This window comes from Choloepus didactylus, chromosome 1, assembly GCF_015220235.1.
Source record: "Choloepus didactylus isolate mChoDid1 chromosome 1, mChoDid1.pri, whole genome shotgun sequence".
Classification (NCBI taxonomy): Eukaryota; Metazoa; Chordata; class Mammalia; order Pilosa; family Megalonychidae; genus Choloepus; species Choloepus didactylus.
The window spans coordinates 249,171,649-249,190,409 of record NC_051307.1 but is presented as its reverse complement, the minus strand read 5'-3'; positions in this window follow the sequence as shown (position 1 = coordinate 249,190,409).

The window sequence follows — 18,761 nt, the reverse complement described above, 5'->3', positions numbered from 1 at the left end:
GGGGCCCGAGTGACGTCGCGCCGCGGGGGACGGCGGGGCGGGACGCGGCGTGAGCGGGGCGCCGTGGGTGCAACCCTCGCCAGTCCCTGCTTGGCCACTGACCCTCTCTAGGGTGTTGACGCATTCCCTCCTGAGCTTCCGTTTGCTTCTGTTTACTTCCCTTTGAGAATATTTGCGACTAGATCGGGCAGACAAAGGGATTGAAAATCACGGCCAACATCTCAGAAGCATGTACACATTAATCTTCACAGGCACGCAAACATTTCACAGATACGGAAACTGAGGCACAGAGAGCTTGAGTAACTTGTCCAAGGTTACACAGCCTGGAAGTTGGTAGTCGGGATTGCAGCATAGAACTCAGCTCTTCACCACCAAGCTGCACACCTTCTCCAGGCAGCTCGCCCAACTTCCAACCAGGTGCCCACAGACCTCACTTCCGTTGCCCCCAGACCCTCTCCTGACCCTCAGGCCTTCCCCCTCTGACCCTTGCTTATATGTCCAACTTGTAGGAACTACAACTACGTAGAACCTCACACCACTGCAATGAGCCGATTCATTCCTTGTTTCCTGAACTCAGCCATTCCTCTGCCTCCCATTCAATCTGAAGAGTCCCTTTACTTCTCTTCACCCTCACCACCACCCTGATCCAAGCCCCCATTTCCCTCCTAGGTTCTCACAAAAATAACGCGGTAACTACTCTTCTGCCTCCATCCACCCCATGATTCTGTTCTCCACAGGACAGGCACATGAGTTTCTCAGCTGCTAAAAACAAATACCATGCAATGGGTTGGCTTAAAAATAAGATTTATTGGCTCATGGTGTCAGAGACTAGAAGGCTTGCTTCCTGTCAGGGTTGGTATTTTCTGGCTGATGGGCGATCTCTGGAGTTCTCTGGCTTTGCCAAAACATGGCAGTGCACATGGCGACATCTTCTCCTTTCTCTTCTGAGTTCTGTTGATTTCCAACTTGTGGTTGCTCATTCTGGCTTTCTCTGTCTATGACCAATTTCCTTTGCTTCTAAGGGCTTGACCGACACTTGATTAAGATCCACCCTCATTCAGTTTGGCACTCCTTAACTAATAATATCTTAAAAATCCCATTTACAAATGGGTTCACACCCACAGGACCAGGGGTTGGGACCTGAACATGCCTTTTGTGGAGAGCATGATTCAATCCACAACAGCAGACTTTTGTGATCTGCTGAAAATGCAAATCTAATTATACCCTCTTAAAAATCTTGCCTTACTCCCCATTGCTCTTGTGGCCTTACATGAGCTCCTTTGCCCTTTGCCCTCATCTCCTACCACTCTCCCTCTCACTCCACCATCCTACTGCCATCACCACTCCTTTTTCCCAGATATTCCAACAGGCCAAAAAATGTAGACCTGTACGTGCTTCCTCTTATTCTCTACCTCTGCTCTTATTCATTTTCTGTCATAGCTCACATCATGCAATTATGTTATTTGTCCCTTTCCCCGTTAATTCTTTGTCTATGTCCCCTCTCTAAAGTGGAGGCTTCAAGAGGACAAGATCTGTGTCTCACTCATTCACCACTGTAAACCCCAGATCCTAGCAGGGAAGACTGTTGGTAAATAGTTATCAAAAAGATGAATGCTTTATTATTATTAAAAGTATTTTTAAAAAGAATAAGGTACATTGTTCTAGTTTCCTAGCTGCCAAAACAAATACCATGCAGTGAGTTGGTTTAAACGCTGAGATTTTTTTGGATCATGGTTTTGAGGCTAGGAAAAGTCCAAATTCAGGCCTCCTAAAAGACAGTGGTGTTCTGGGGCTGGCTGCTGGTGATCCCTGGTCTTTGGCTTTTCTGTCGCATGGTAATGCACATGGCAGCCACCCCTGGCTTCTCTCTTCTCTTCTGGATTCTGTTGACTTTCAGCTTCTAGCTGCTTCCTCTGTGGCTTTCTCTTTCTCTGTGACCTTCCCTAGAAGGCCTTCAGTAACAGGATTAAGACCCATTTTGATTCAGCTGAGCCACACCTTAACTGAAGTAACTTCATCAAAAGGTCCTGTTTACAAGAGCTCACACCCATAAGAATGAATTAAATTTAAAAACATGTTTTTTTTCTGGGGTACACAGCTGTAAACCACCACATGTATCAAAATATTAAAAAGGGTACAACTTTATATAATACATATATATGTGTCTGTGTGTGTGTATATATATATATGTATATGTATATATATATATACATATATATATATATATATATATATGCCAAAAATATTTTGTTCTAAGACCATTCAAAAGTTTGAATTTGGTCCCCTCCTCACACCATATGCAAGAATTAACTCAAAATGGATCAAAAACCTAAATGTAAGAGCTAAAACTGAGGCGGGACAAGATGGCAGACTGGTGAGCTGTATATTTTAGTTACTCCTCCAGGAAAGTAGGTAGAAAGCCAGGAACTACGTGGACTGGACACCACAGAGCAATCTGACTTTGGGCATACTTCATACAACACTCATGAAAACGTGGAACTGCTGAGATCAGCGAAATCTGTAAGTTTTTGCGGCCAGGGGACCCGCGCCCCTCCCTGCCAGGCTCAGTCCCGGGGGAGGAGGGGCTGTCAGCTCCGGGAAGGAGAAGGGAGAACTGCAGTGGCAGCCCTTATCGGAAACTCATTCTACTGAACCATACTCCAACCATAGATAGGCTGAGACCAGACACCAGAGAATCTGAGAGCAGCCAGCCCAGCAGAGAGGAGACAGGCATAGAAAAAAAACAACACGAAAAACTCCAAAATAAAAGCGGAGGATTTTTGGAGTTCTGGTGAACATAGAAAGGGGAAGGGCCCTGAGGCGCATGTGCAAATCCCGAAGAAAAGCTGATCTCTCTGCCCTGTGGACCTTTCCTTAATGGCCCTGGTTGCTTTGTCTCTTAGCATTTCAATAACCCATTAGATCTCTGAGGAGGGCCCGCTTTTTTTTTTTTTTTTTTTTTTTTAATCCTTTTTTCTTTTTCTAAAACAATTACTCTAAAAAGCCCAATACAGAAAGCTTCAAAGACTTGCTATTTGGGCAGGTCAAGTCAAGAGCAGAACTAGGAGAGCTCTGAGACAAAGCGCAATAATCCAGTGGCTGAGAAAATTCACTAAACACCACAACTTCCCAAGAAAAGGGGGGTGTCCGCTCACAGCCATCATCCTGGTGGACAGGAAACACTCCTGCCCATCGCCAGCCCCATAGCCCAGAACTGCCCCAGACAACCCAGTGTGACGGAAGTGCTTCAAATAACAGGCACACACCACAAAACTGGGCGTGGACATTAGCCTTCCCTGCAACCTCAGCTGATTGTCCCAGAGTTGGGAAGGTAGAGCAGTGTGAATTAACAAAGCCCCATTCAGCCATCATTTCAGCAGACTCGGAGCCTCCCTACACAGCCCAGCAGCCCAGAACTGCCCTGGGGGGATGGCACTCACCTGTGACATAGCACAGTCATCCCTCAACAGAGGACCCGGGGTGCACGGCCTGGAAGAGGGGCCCACTTGCAAGTCTCAGGAGCCATACGCCAATACCAAGGACTTGTGGGTCAGTGGCAGAGACAAACTGTGCCAGGACTGAACTGAAGGATTAGACTATTGCAGCAGCTTTAAAACTCTAGGATCACCAGGGAGAGTTGATTGTTAGAGCCAACCCCCCCCACCTGACTGCCCAGAAACACGCCCCATATACAGGGCAGGCAACACCAACTACACACGCAAGCTTGGTACACCAATTGGACCCCACAAGACTCCCTCCCCCACTCACCAAAAAGGCTAAGCAGGGGAGAACTGGCTTGTGGAGAACAGGTGGCTCGTGAACGCCACCTGCTGGTTAGTTAGAGAAAGTGTACTCCACGAAGCTGTAGATCTGATAAATTAGAGATAAGGACTTCAATTGGTCTACAAATCCTAAAAGAACCCTATCAAGTTCAGCAAATGCCACGAGGCCAAAAACAACAGAAAATTATAAAGCATATGAAAAAAACAGACGATATGGATAACCCAAGCCCAAGCACCCAAATCAAAAGACCAGAAGAGACACAGCATCTAGAGCAGCTACTCAAAGAACTAAAGATGAACAATGAGACCATAGTACGGGAGATAAAGGAAATCAAGAAGACCCTAGAAGAGCATAAAGAAGACATTGCAAGACTAAATAAAAAAATGGATGATCTTATGGAAATTAAAGAAACTGTTGACCAAATTAAAAAGATTCTGGACACTCATAGTACAAGACTAGAGGAAGTTGAACAACGAATCAGTGACCTCGAAGATGACAGAATGGAAAATGAAAGCATAAAAGAAAGAATGGGGAAAAAATTGAAAAAATCGAAATGGACCTCAGGGATATGATAGATAATATGAAACGTCCAAATATAAGACTCATTGGTGTCCCAGAAGGGGAAGAAAAGGGTAAAGGTCTAGGAAGAGTATTCAAAGAAATTGTTGGGGAAAACTTCCCAAATCTTCTAAACAACATAAATACACAAATCATAAATGCTCAGCGAACTCCAAATAGAATAAATCCAAATAAACCCACTCCGAGACATATACTGATCACACTGTCAAACACAGAAGAGAAGGAGCAAGTTCTGAAAGCAGCAAGAGAAAAGCAATTCACCACATACAAAGGAAACAGCATAAGACTAAGTAGTGACTACTCAGCAGCCACCATGGAGGCAAGAAGGCAGTGGCACGATATATTTAAAATTCTGAGTGAGAAAAATTTCCAGCCAAGAATACTTTATCCAGCAAAGCTCTCCTTCAAATTTGAGGGAGAGCTTAAATTTTTCACAGACAAACAAATGCTGAGAGAATTTGCTAACAAGAGACCTGCCCTACTGGAGATACTAAAGGGAGCCCTACAGACAGAGAAACAAAGAAAGGACAGAGAGACTTGGAGAAAGGTTCAGTACTAAAGAGATTCGGTATGGGTACAATAAAGGATATTAATAGAGAGAGGGGAAAAGTATGACAAACATAAACCAAAGGATAAGATGGCTGATTCAAGAAATGCCTTCACGGTTATAACGTTGAATGTAAATGGATTAAACTCCCCAATTAAAAGATATAGATTCGCAGAATGGATCAGAAAAAATGAACCATCAATATGTTGCATACAAGAGACTCATCTTAGACACAGGGACACAAAGAAACTGAAAGTGAAAGGATGGAAAAAAATATTTCATGCAAGCTACATCCAAAAGAAAGCAGGTGTAGCAATATTAATCTCAGATAAAATAGACTTCAAATGCAGGGATGTTTTGGGAGACAAAAAAGGCCACTACGTACTAATAAAAGGGGCAATTCAGCAAGAAGAAATAACAATCGTAAATGTCTATGCACCCAACCAAGGTGCCACAAAATACATGAGAGAAACACTGGCAAAACTAAAGGAAGCAATCGATGTTTCCACAATAATTGTGGGAGACTTCAACACATCACTCTCTCCTATAGATAGATCAACCAGACAGAAGACCAATAAGGAAATTGAAAACCTAAACAATCTGATAAATGAATTAGATTTAACAGACATATACAGGACATTACATCCCAAATCACCAGGATACACATACTTTTCTAGTGCTCATGGAACTTTCTCCAGAATAGATCATATGCTGGGACATAAAACAAGCCTCAATAAATTTAAAAAGATTGAAATTATTCAAAGCACATTCTCTGACCACAATGGAATACAATTAGAAGTCAATAACCATCAGAGACTTAGAAAATTCACAAATACCTGGAGGTTAAACAACACACTCCTAAACAATCAGTGGGTTAAAGAAGAAATAGCAAGAGAAATTGCTAAATATATAGAGACGAATGAAAATGAGAACACAACATACCAAAACCTATGGGATGCAGCAAAAGCAGTGCTAAGGGGAAAATTTATAGCACTAAACACATATATTAAAAATGAAGAAAGAGCCAAAATCAAAGAACTAATGGATCAACTGAAGAAGCTAGAAAATGAACAGCAAACCAATCCTAAACCAAGTACAAGAAAAGAAATAACAAGGATTAAAGCAGAAATAAATGACATAGAGAACAAAAAAACAATAGAGAGGATAAATATCACCAAAAGTTGTTTCTTTGAGAAGATCAACAAGATTGACAAGCCCCTAGCTAGACTGACTAAATCAAAAAGAGAGAAGACCCATATAAACAAAATAATGAATGAAAAAGGTGACATAACTGCAGATCCTGAAGAAATTAAAAAAATTATAACAGGATACTATGAACAACTGTATGGCAACAAACTGGATAATGTAGAGGAAATGGACAATTTCCTGGAAACATATGAACAACCTAGACTGACCAGAGAAGAAATAGAAGACCTCAACCAACCCATCACAAGCAAAGAGATCCAATCAGTCATCAAAAATCTTCCCACAAATAAATGCCCAGGGCCAGATGGCTTCACAGGGGAATTCTACCAAACTTTCCAGAAAGAACTGACACCAATCTTACTCAAACTCTTTCAAAACATTGAAGAAAATGGAACACTACCTAACTCATTTTATGAAGCTAACATCAATCTAATACCAAAACCAGGCAAAGATGCTACAAAAAAGGAAAACTACCGGCCAATCTCCCTAATGAATATAGATGCAAAAATCCTCAACAAAATACTTGCAAATCGAATCCAAAGACACATTAAAAAAATCATACACCATGACCAAGTGGGGTTTATTCCAGGCATGCAAGGATGGTTCAACATAAGAAAATCAATCAATGTATTACAACACATTAACAAGTCAAAAGGGAAAAATCAATTGATCATCTCAATAGATGCTGAAAAAGCATTTGACAAAATCCAACATCCCTTTTTGATAAAAACACTTCAAAAGGTAGGAATTGAAGGCAACTTCCTCAACATGATAAAGAGCATATATGAAAAACCCACAGCCAGCATAGTACTCAATGCTGAGAGACTGAAAGCCTTCCCTCTAAGATCAGGAACAAGACAAGGATGCCCGCTATCACCACTGTTATTCAACATTGTGCTGGAAGTGCTAGCCAGGGCAATCCGGCAAGACAAAGAAATAAAAGGCATCCAAATTGGAAAAGAAGAAGTAAAACTGTCATTGTTTGCAGATGATATGATCTTATATCTAGAAAATCCTGAGAAATCGACGATACAGCTACTAGAGCTAATAAACAAATTTAGCAAAGTAGCGGGATACAAGGTTAATGCACATAAGTCAGTTATGTTTCTATATGCTAGAAATGAACAAACTGAAGAGACACTCAAGAAAAAGATACCATTTTCAATAGCAACTAAAAAAATCAAGTACCTAGGAATAAACTTAACCAAAGATGTAAAAGACCTATACAAAGAAAACTACATAACTCTACTAAAAGAAATAGAAGGGGACCTTAAAAGATGGAAAAATATTCCATGTTCATGGATAGGAAGACTAAATGTCATTAAGATGTCAATTCTACCCAAACTCATCTACAGATTCAATGCAATCCCAATCAAAATTCCAACAACCTACTTTGCAGACTTGGAAAAGCTAGTTATCAAATTTATTTGGAAAGGGAAGATGCCTCGAATTGCTAAAGACACTCTAAAAAAGAAAAACAAAGTGGGAGGACTTACACTCCCTGACTTTGAAGCTTATTATAAAGCCACAGTTGCCAAAACAGCATGGTACTGGCACAAGGATAGACATATAGATCAATGGAATCGAATTGAGAATTCGGAGATAGACCCTCAGATCTATGGCCGACTGATCTTTGATAAGGCCCCCAAAGTCACTGAACTGAGTCATAATGGTCTTTTCAACAAATGGGGCTGGGAGAGTTGGATATCCATATCCAAAAGAATGAAAGAGGACCCCTACCTCACCCCCTACACAAAAATTAACTCAAAATGGACCAAAGATCTCAATATAAAAGAAAGTACCATAAAACTCCTAGAAGATAATGTAGGAAAACATCTTCAAGACCTTGTATTAGGCGGCCACTTCCTAGACTTTACACCCAAAGCACAAGCAACAAAAGAGAAAATAGATAAATGGGAACTCCTCAAGCTTAGAAGTTTCTGCACCTCAAAGGAATTTCTCAAAAAGGTAAAGAGGCAGCCAACTCAATGGGAAAAAATTTTTGGAAACCATGTATCTGACAAAAGACTGATATCTCGCATATATAAAGAAATCCTACAACTCAATGACAATATTACAGTCGGCCCAATTATAAAATGGGCAAAAGATATGAAAAGACAGTTCTCTGAAGAGGAAATACAAATGGCCAAGAAACACATGAAAAAATGTTCAGCTTCACTAGCTATTAGAGAGATGCAAATTAAGACCACAATGAGATACCATCTAACACCGGTTAGAATGGCTGCCATTAAACAAACAGGAAACTACAAATGCTGGAGGGGATGTGGAGAAATTGGAACTCTTATTCACTGTTGGTGGGACTGTATAATGGTTCAGCCACTCTGGAAGTCAGTCTGGCAGTTTCTTAGAAAACTAGATATAGAGTTACCATTCGATCCAGCGATTGCACTTCTCGGTATATACCCGGAAGATCGGAAAGCAGTGACACGAACAGATATCTGCACGCCAATGTTCATAGCAGCATTATTCACAATTGCCAAAAGATGGAAACAACCCAAATGTCCTTCAACAGATGAGTGGATAAATAAAATGTGGTATATACACACGATGGAATACTACGCGGCAGTAAGAAGGAACAATCTCGTGAAACATATGACAACATGGATGAACCTTGAAGACATAATGCTAAGCGAAATAAGCCAGGCACAAAAAGAGAAATATTATATGCTACCACTAATGTGAACTTTGAAAAATGTAAAACAAATGGCTTATAATGTAGAATGTAGGGGAACTAGCAATAGAGAGCAATTAAGGAAGGGGGAACAATAATCCAAGAAGAACAGATAAGCTATTTAACGTTCTGGGGATGCCCAGGAAGGACTATGGTCTGTTAATTTCTGATGGATATAGTAGGAGCAAGTTCACAGAAATGTTGCTATATTAGGTAACTTTCTTGGGGTAAAGTAGGAACATGTTGGAAGTTAAGCAGTTATCTTAGGTTAGTTGTCTTTTTCTTACTCCCTTGTTATGGTCTCTTTGAAATGTTCTTTTATTGTATGTCTGTTTCCTTTTTAACTTTTTTTTCATACAGTTGATTTAAAAAAGAAGGGAAAGTTAAAAAAAAAAAAAAAAAAAAAAAAAGGAAAAAAAAGAAAAAGATGCAGTGCCCCCTTGAGGAGCCTGTGGAGAATGCAGGGGTATTCGCCTACCCCACCTCCATGGTTGCTAACATGACCACAGACATAGGGGACTGGTGGTTTGATGGGTTGAGCCCTCTACCACAGGTTTTACCCTTGGGAAGACGGTTGCTGCAAAGGAGAGGCTAGGCCTCCCTATGGTTGTGCCTAAGAGTCTCCTCCTGAATGCCTCTTTGTTGCTCAGATGTGGCCCTGTCTCTCTAGCTAAGCCAACTTGAAAGGTGAAATCACTGCCCTCCCCCCTACGTGGGATCAGACACCCAGGGGAGTGAATCTCCCTGGCAACGTGGAATATGACTCCCGGGGAGGAATGTAGACCTGGCATCGTGGGACAGAGAACATCTTCTTGACCAAAAGGGGGATGTGAAAGGAAATGAAATAAGCTTCAGTGGCAGAGAGATTCCAAAACGAGCCAAGAGGTCACTCTGGTGGGCACTCTTACGCACACTTTAGACAACCCTTTTTAGGTTCTAAAGAATTGGGGTAGCTGGTGGTGGATACCTGAAACTATCAAACTACAACCCAGAACCCATGAATCTCGAAGACAGTTGTATAAAAATGTAGCTTATGAGGGGTGTCAGTGGGATTGGGAAAGCCATAAGGACCACACTCCACTTTGTCTAGTTTATGGATGGATGAGTAGAAAAATAGGGGAAGGAAACAAACAGACAAAGGTACCCAGTGTTCTTTTTTACTTCAATTGCTCTTTTTCACTCTAATTATTATTCTTGTTATTTTTGTGTGTGTGCTAATGAAGGTGTCAGGGATTGATTTAGGTGATGAATGTACAAGTATGTAATGGTACTGTAAACAATCGAAAGTACGATTTGTTTTGTATGACTGCGTGGTATGTGAATATATCTCAATAAAATGATGATTAAAAAAAAAAAAAAAAAAAAGGAGCCAAGAGGTCACTCTGGTGGGCATTACACACACTTTAGACAACCCTTTTTAGGTTCTAAAGAATTGGGGTAGCTGGTGGTGGATACCTGAAACTATCAAACTACAACCCAGAACCCATGAATCTCGAAGACAGTTGTATAAAAATGTAGCTTATGAGGGGTGACAAGGAGATTGGGAAAGCCATAAGGACCACACTCCACTTTGTCTAGTTTATGGATGGATGAGTAGAAAAATAGGCGAAGGAAACAAACAGACAAAGGTACCCAGTGTTCTTTTTTACTTCAATTGCTCTTTTTCACTCTAATTATTATTCTTGTTATTCTTGTGTGTGTGCTAATGAAGGTGTCAGGGATTGATTTGGGTGATGAATGTACAACTATGTAATGGTACTGTGAACAATCGAAAGTACGATTTGTTTTGTATGACTGCGTGGTATATGAATATATCTCAATAAAATGAAGATTAAAAATGAAAAAAAAAGACATAATGCTGAGCAAAATAAGCCAGGCACAAATAGAGACATATTGTATGTTACCACTAATGTGAATTCTGTGAAAAATGTACAATGTTTTATACTGTAGAATGTAGGGGACCTAGAGATACCAATTAGTGGAGGGGGAATGATAATATAATAAGAACAGATAAACTATGGAGGGTAATCTCAATGTTATGGGAATGCTCAGGAATGATTATGGTTTGTAAACTTTCTTGGATATAGTAAGATCATGTTGGAAGCAATAGAGTTATTTTAGGTTTTTTTTTTCTCTTATTCCTTTGTTTTCTTAGGGGTTGTTAATTTTCTTGGGGTATGGTAGGAACATGTTGGAAGCAATGTAGTTATTTTAGATTATTTGTTTTTCTTACTCCTCTGTTTGGACATGGTTTATTAATTTTCTTTGGGTATGGTAGGAACATATTGGAAGCAAAGTAGTTATTTTAGGTTATTTGTTTTCCTTAATCCATTGCTTTGTTTGAAATGTTGTGGGGTTTTTTTTTGGTTGTTGTTTGCCTGTTTGTTTTTTAATTTTTTGATAAACAAAGTTAAAAAATTGAAAAAAAATCAGTAGAAAAATGGGAGTAAAAACTAAATGACAAATAGGGTGGGATGGGGGGATGGTTTGGGTATTCTCTTTTCACTTTTATTTTTTATTCTTATTCTGATTCTTTCTGAAGTAAGGAAAATGTTCAGAAATAGATTGTGGTGATGAACGCATAACTATATGATCATACTGTGAACAGTTGATTGTATACCATGGATGACTGTATGGTTTGTGAATATATTTCAATAAAACTGAATTAAAAAAAAAAATGAGGCAGGAAAAAAAAAAACTATATATGAGGGAATAACTACATCATATTAGGCAAAAGCATTGTATTTATTTGAAAGTTTAAGTATGTTTAAGAGCATCATGTGTGAACACCGATTAACAAGGATGGACTGTGGTCATTATACACTGCATCAACTTAGTTAACTAGAAAATATACCTGTAAATTATGGTCTGTGGGCCAAATATGGCCCACTTTTTTTTATAAATAAAGTTTTATTGGCACACAGACAAAAAAAAACGAGCTAAAACTATAAAACTTTAGGAAGGAAACAGGCAAAAATCTTGTAACCTTGGTTTAAGGAAGGGTTTCTTGAATATGACACCACAAGCACAAGCAAACAATGAAAAAATAGATTAGACTTGATTAAAAACTTTTGGGTGTCAAAGGACACTATCAAAAAGGTGAAAAAGACAACTCAACGGAAGAAAATATCAGCAAATCATATATCTGATGACAGACTAGTATCCAAAATATGTAAAGAACACTTACAACCCAACAACAAAAAGACAAACATTCCAATTTAAAAATGGGCAAAGGACTTGAATTGACATTTCTCCAAAAAAGATGCACAAAGGGTCAATAAACACATGAAAAGATGCTCAACATCATTAGTCATCAGGGAAATGTAAATCAAATCAAAACAATGAGACACCACTTCACATGCACTAGGATGGCTAATATTAAAAAAAAAAAAAGAAGGTAAGGAAGAGTGTTGGTGAAGATGTGGAGAAATTGGAACACTCATGCATTGCTGGCGGGAATGTAAAATAGTGCAGCTACTATGGGAAACAGTTTAGCAGTTCCTCAAAAGTTAATCATAGAATTTCCATACAACCCAGCAATTCCCTCCTAGGTATATACCCATGCAATAGAGTATTATTCAGCTGTAAAAAGGAATGAAGTTCTGAGTCCTGCTGCAACATGGATGAACCTTGAAAAGATGAAGCTAAGTAAAACAAGCGAGACACAAAAGACCACACCTTGTATAATTTCATTTATATGAAATGTCCAGAATAGGCAAATCCATACATATGGAAAGGAGATCAGTGGGTGCCAGGGGATCATGGAGGGGGGAAATTGGGACCGACTCTAATAGATAATTGTTTCTTTTTGGGGTGATGGGAATGTTCTGGAATTAGATAGTTGTAGGGGTGCACAAAATAGTGAATATATTTAAAACCACCGAATTGTGCACTTTAAAATGGCGAATTTTATGTCATGTCTCAACTTAGAAAAATATATTGTTGGGAAAAATTAAACTACAGAACATTATATTGGTGTGAGATATGTGTACAAATATAGGTGTACATTTGTGGAAGAAGAAAAATTATGCATATGCACAGATGCTTGCATTTGCCTAGACAATTTCTAGGAAGATAATAAGACACTGTTGTTGCCTGTGACTACTCCTGAAGTGGGGTGGTCAAAGGGGACTTGGGGACTTTCACTTTAAACGTCACTCCCTTTGGCAGTATTTGGTTTTGTTTTAAATCATGAGCAAGTGTTTGGGGTTTTTTGATAATTAAAAAGTACATTTTTTAAATGAAAGAAAGTTGGTGGCAATATGGACGAGTTTCCCCTCTGCTTTTTCAGGAATGACTTACAATGTTTTTTTTAAAGATCTTTGAATGAGTAAAAATACCTTATTAAGCATTTGGAAAGGACTTTTCTTGGTTCCTTAGAACCATCTAAAACATCACCCCCTGCTGTGTGGCATGCTCTTCTTTGTGGCATTCCATACAGGACCTGCTCCAGCTTTTTCTCCCGCCTGTCTCTCTGGCGTTCCCTATCTCCAAGGGGCTCTGCCTCCTCTGCTGTCCCCTCCCAGTCGAGGTCCTGGGGCCCTGGGAGCTCGACCCAAAGCTCTCCACTCCCTACACTCTGCGTTTTGTCGCTGGCATGTCCTCTTCCTCTCTGGTTTCAGGGGCCATCCAGAAAGGCAACTCATTCAAAACCCAGCTCTCATTCTCCAAGCCCTTCTTCCCCAATTGCTCTTTACATGGATGGCCACCCCAGAAACCTGAACGTCATCCCGACTCCTCTCTCTCTCCCTCCTCCCAAATAGCCAACCACCCTCAAGCCCTGGAGAATGTCGCTCCCAAGTGCACACGTTTCACCATCTCCACTGACACTGAGCCCCCTGGAGGCGGTGGGGGGGGCGGGCTGCAGCAGCCTCCAGTCTTCCTGCTTCCACTCGCCCCCTCCCACCTGTTCTCTATGAAGCACCCAGTTTATCTTGCTAAAATTTAAAAGGCTCGCCCACTGTCCACAAATAAAGTCCCAAATCCATAACATGGTACATTGGATACTTTCTGATCTGTCCTTTGCTTCCTCTCCTGCTGATTCAGTCTTCCACCCACTCATTTTACAGATGGGAATTGGGCCTGATTGCAGCCATGGTCCGTAGCCAAGCTGAGACTTGAACCCAGGTCTGCTGCTTCCCAGGCCTAGAACTGCCAGGGGCTTCAAAGATGTCATTGTTAAACCAAACCCCTGATGGCAGCCTGTTTGGTTGTGACTCACTCCACCCCCAAATAAAGAAACAACAATGGCGGAGCTGGCCCAGGCATCTGGGGTACCCCTGTTTTATCATATGTCTCTGTGAATGTCATTAATCCTGCAAATGAACCATTTTGGGGGGCCTGGGAGGCCAACTTTCTCACCTCACTGCTCTCCCTTCTCTGTAGAGTAAGGTTCCAGAGTTGCTGAAGAGGGTAAGTGGAATCTCCCTCATCCTGAAGAGAAAGTGGTCTGACCATGGGCAGGGACAGGAGGGAAGGAGTGGAGGTAGAAGAGAGGAAGGACCTTGGAAACACAGCCAGCAAGATTCCTTGCACTAAGGGGAGGACACAGCCTTTGAGGGATGGAGGGAAGCCATAGAGGGTTCTTAGGCAGAGGTTTGACATGATCGTGTTGCATTCTAGAATGTTCTCCCTGAGTTCAGAGTAGCCAACAGGTAGAATCCAGGTGAGACTGGAGGCAGGGAGCCCAGATGGGAGCACACCGCAGGAGTCTAAGCAAGACCAGCCTCATCTTTAATAATGGAGTAGACCCCAACTGAAGTGTGGCTAGTTCCGTGCTGTCCAGACAGTAGCCCCTGGCCACATGCAGGGCTATTTAAATTTCAATTAATTAAAAATTTAAAAATTAAAGTTCAGTCCCTCCCTGGCACTAGCCACATGTCTGGTGCCAAATCCGCCATGTGGGGCTTATGGTCGCCACATTGGAAAGCGCAGATAGAGGACAGAACGTCCCAGGGCTGGCCTTGGAGCTGGTGGTTGGCATGTGGGCTCTCCTGCATGGCGGAGGGGCTCCAAGAGGGAGCATGGTGAGAGTGCAGCTGGAGAAGCTGTGTCTCTCTTAAGGTACAGCCTGGGAAGTTGCCCAACATCACTTCTCTGCTTCTGCACATCCAATTGATCCAAGCAAGGTATGAGCAAAGCAAATCAGATCCAAGCGGAAGGGAAATGGAATCCATCTCCCAAGAGGAGGCATTGCAAAGAATTTGCAGGCATCTGTAATCCACCCCGAACTCTACACCTCGGTTTCCTCATCTGTAAAATGAAGAGGGCTGAGAAAGAACAAGAGTGTCCAGGGTCTGCCTGCTGCTCATAGCTGGGCCATGTTATTCTCCTGTTGGACGTAAACAGAGTCACTGATTACCAACCTCCACCAAGGTCACTCTGAGACCATGATGAAGTGAGACAAAGCAAGGCCACCTCGTCATTTTGTCTAAGCACAAACAAAACCAGGTCTCTGTGCCACCCACAAAATCCCCAACATCCCTTGTCTTGGCCAAAATGAGTGACAGCTGCTTCTTTACCATTCACAGCTCACTCTCATTCTAGTCTCTCTCTCTCCCTGTGAATAAGAGTTACTGAGAAAGCCCATCCTGGAGTTGCTTCTGCTTTCAGACAGCAGCCAATCTACAGTGAACCGCACTTGCTCAGACTCTCCCCAACACACCCGAAGTCCATATCCTATAATAGATTCTTACTAACACTCCCTTTCTGAGGCACTGCATGGCTCCCCTCTCTGCGATGAGCAGGACAGTTTATAGGAAAGATTAAAGGAGTGAATTCCTCTGATGTGCTTGAATATTGCTTGCTGTTGTTATTATCAACATTTAGTGGTGTCTCAGGCGTGACATGCTCTGCATTATAATAAGACATCCCCATAAATTATGAGGACCAAAAAAAGCATTGCTGCTTCATGCTCAGTAACCCAGAAGTTGCACTGTCTGAGCAGTTGCTGTGGGGGAAAGAAATCTCAATAAGCCAGATATCAGTGGGTGCCTGGCTGAATGGCATCAATATGGACTTTGGGATGTCAACCTAAGGGTGCAGGACTTCCCAACTTCTGGGAGGAGTGTGGGTGGGCTGGGGTGGGGAGTAAAGGGAAACTTCTACAGCATGGGTCACAGCTTCAAATCACACCAGAGGCTGGACAGGTAAATCACATGTGTGAAGTAGGCAAGTATTAGAAAACCAGCAGCTCATGCCCAAGAATCAAAGACAAACACCAGGTCACTGTGCCACCCACAAAATCCCCAACATCCCTTGTCTCAAAGGGATTTTAATTAATTAAAAATTTAAAAATTAAAGTTCAGTCCCTCCCTGGCACTAGTCACACGTCTGGGAGCAGTAGGGATTGGTAGGGACTGTGGCAAATTGGCCAGAACAAGCCCTGCCTAAAGGGGGCGCTAGATGACTGCTGCCCAGAGACAAGGAGGGCAGGGTGTTGCCCAACCTTTCAATTTCTCAAAATAAACTCAAGTCCAGCTTTTGGGTTTTTTTTTTTTTTTTTTGAAAGTGAAGTCTCTTCCTTTGTAAAAATTGGTAAATAAGTCAAAAAATTTTAAAACAGAGCAAGCCAAACACGACAGGACTGCAGATGAGGTCTGGCCCCCCATTTGGGAAGCTACTCTGGGAAAACTATGGAAGCAAGTACAGATTCCTCAGTCAGATACTGGGGTCTTGCCAGCAAGGTCAGGGTCTGGGTCCCAGTGAGCTCCAGTTTATGGAGAACAGAGGCTGCCCAAAGAGATGGCACCAAGGCTGGAATACCATTTCAAAACTTCAAATTTCAAAAGCAATGGACACCTATACTCTTAGTGACCAATTGGTTTCTATTTTAATCATTTTGATGGAAACATGTCTAAGTGGACTCCATGTTCCTGCCTTCTGAAACCAGAAACTGAACTGGACACATCAGAAGCCATGGTGCCCCATCAGCAGCTACCAAAGCTGTGGCCAGCTGCCCCACTCCCCAGTGGTCCCTTTGGTGGCCCCCTCTCATTGCCAGCTGTCTCTTCCTGCTGGCAGCTGGCAGCAGGCTGATGTGCTGTGGCCCAGGGAAGTCATCATGCTTACAGCATTCTGAATACAGAATCAAGAGTGGGCTTGCGGACCAGATCTTGTGTGTAGCCAGAAGCCACTTGAGACCTTACCTGAAGCTGGTCATCAAGCCCTGCCTGTCCCTGAAATGGAAAGGATGACGGGAGGGCCTGGTTTTCTCCTTAAGGACAGGGGATGTTCGTGCAGATGTATGCAGCAGAATGCTTTCATGGGGACTTGTTGACAAGCTATATATCACTTAGAGACTGTACTTACTATACAGAACAGAAGTCCTGTGTGGTGGTGTGAAGCTGTGTGTACCCCAGAAAGACATGTTCTTAATCCATTCCTGTAGGTGTAGACCCATTGTAAGTAGGACATGTTGAGGAGGCTACTTCAGTTAATGTGTGACCCACCTCATTCAGGATGGGTCTTAATCCTCTTACTGGAGCCCTTTATAAATGGGATGAATACAGAGAGAGAGAGAGAGAGAGAGGAAGCCAAGGAAGCAAGGAGCTGAAAGCAATGACACCTGGAAGAGAAGGGGGAGACCAGCAGACACTACCACATGCTTTGCCATGTGGCAGAGAAGCCAAGGATCACTGGCAGCTTGTCTTTGGGAAGAAAGCATCACCTTAATGGTGCCTTGATTTGGACATTTTCATGGCCTCAAAACTGTAAGCTAATAAATTCCCATTGTGTTCACCAAAACCATTACACGGTATCTGCTTTGAGCAGCTTAGGAAACTAAAACACCCTCCTAGAATGGCTTTAACAAGTAAGGACTGAGAGTCTGGAGATGGGCAATCCAGAGCTAAGTAGAGCAGCTCTGCATGCTGCCAGGAGCCCAGGCTGCTCTGCTTCTCCACTCCCATCCTCAGAGTGCTGCTGTGGTCCTCATGGTCACAAGAGCGTTGCTGTGCTTCCAGGAATTACATCGGAGTCTCTGGTAGGAAGAAGAGGGGAAGGCAAAAGGCAATTCAGTGGAGTCTGTCCCTTTTTTTAAGAAAACCTACAGCTTTCCCAACAGTCATCCACCTTATCTGACTGGCCAAAACTAGGTCAACAGTCACTCCTAATTGCAAGGCAAGTTGGGAGAGCAAGTAATTTTATTGGGTACACTCTTGCCCAGGACAAAATCAGGGTTTTGTTAGTAAGGGAAAGGGGAGGAGATGGGAATTCAGCACCCAGCCAAATCATGCCCCTCTCCAGTCTGCAGAGATGGGGGGTGGATGGCCAGTTTCCCAGAGTCCCTTGGAGACCCAGGAAAATTGAGGACTTCTGCTCTGCCCCCAATCTTGGTTTCATTTCTTTGTTTAGGAGGAACAGAGTCAGTCCTTGGGAAGCCTGTCGGGGGCTCAGCCTGGGACTGACTTGGGTGCAGGAGTTGGTGAAAATGAGATGCATGGTCAAGGCTGGGCCTGCTTTCCACAGCTCAGGGCACAGCCTGGTGGTCACAGCAAGGTAATGGCTGCACTGAATGCATGGACAGCAAATGCAGTGGGGACATGGAGAGGACCTGCTTCGTGTCAGCCTCTGCCCGATTCCCTGTGTGCCCTGGGCAACTTGACTGGCAAGAACAGGTGCTAATATACACCTGTCAACAGAATGGCAAGGCGCACACTTGGCTGCAGGCATGTTTACAGGGAAGGGGTTGGGAGGATGGAGCAGAGGGGAGGGATCTCACCTTCCACCTTTCTGTATACCTTGGGTAGTGTTCTAGTTTGCTGATGCTGCTATTATGCAAAATACCAGAAATGGATTGGCTTTTATAAAGGGGGTTTATTTGGTTACAGAGTTATAGTCTTAAGGCCATAGAAGTGTCCAAGCTAAGGCGTCAACAATAGGTACCTTCACAGAAGAATGGCCAATGACATTTGGAACACCTCTCTTGTCTGGGAAGGCACGTGACTGGTGTCT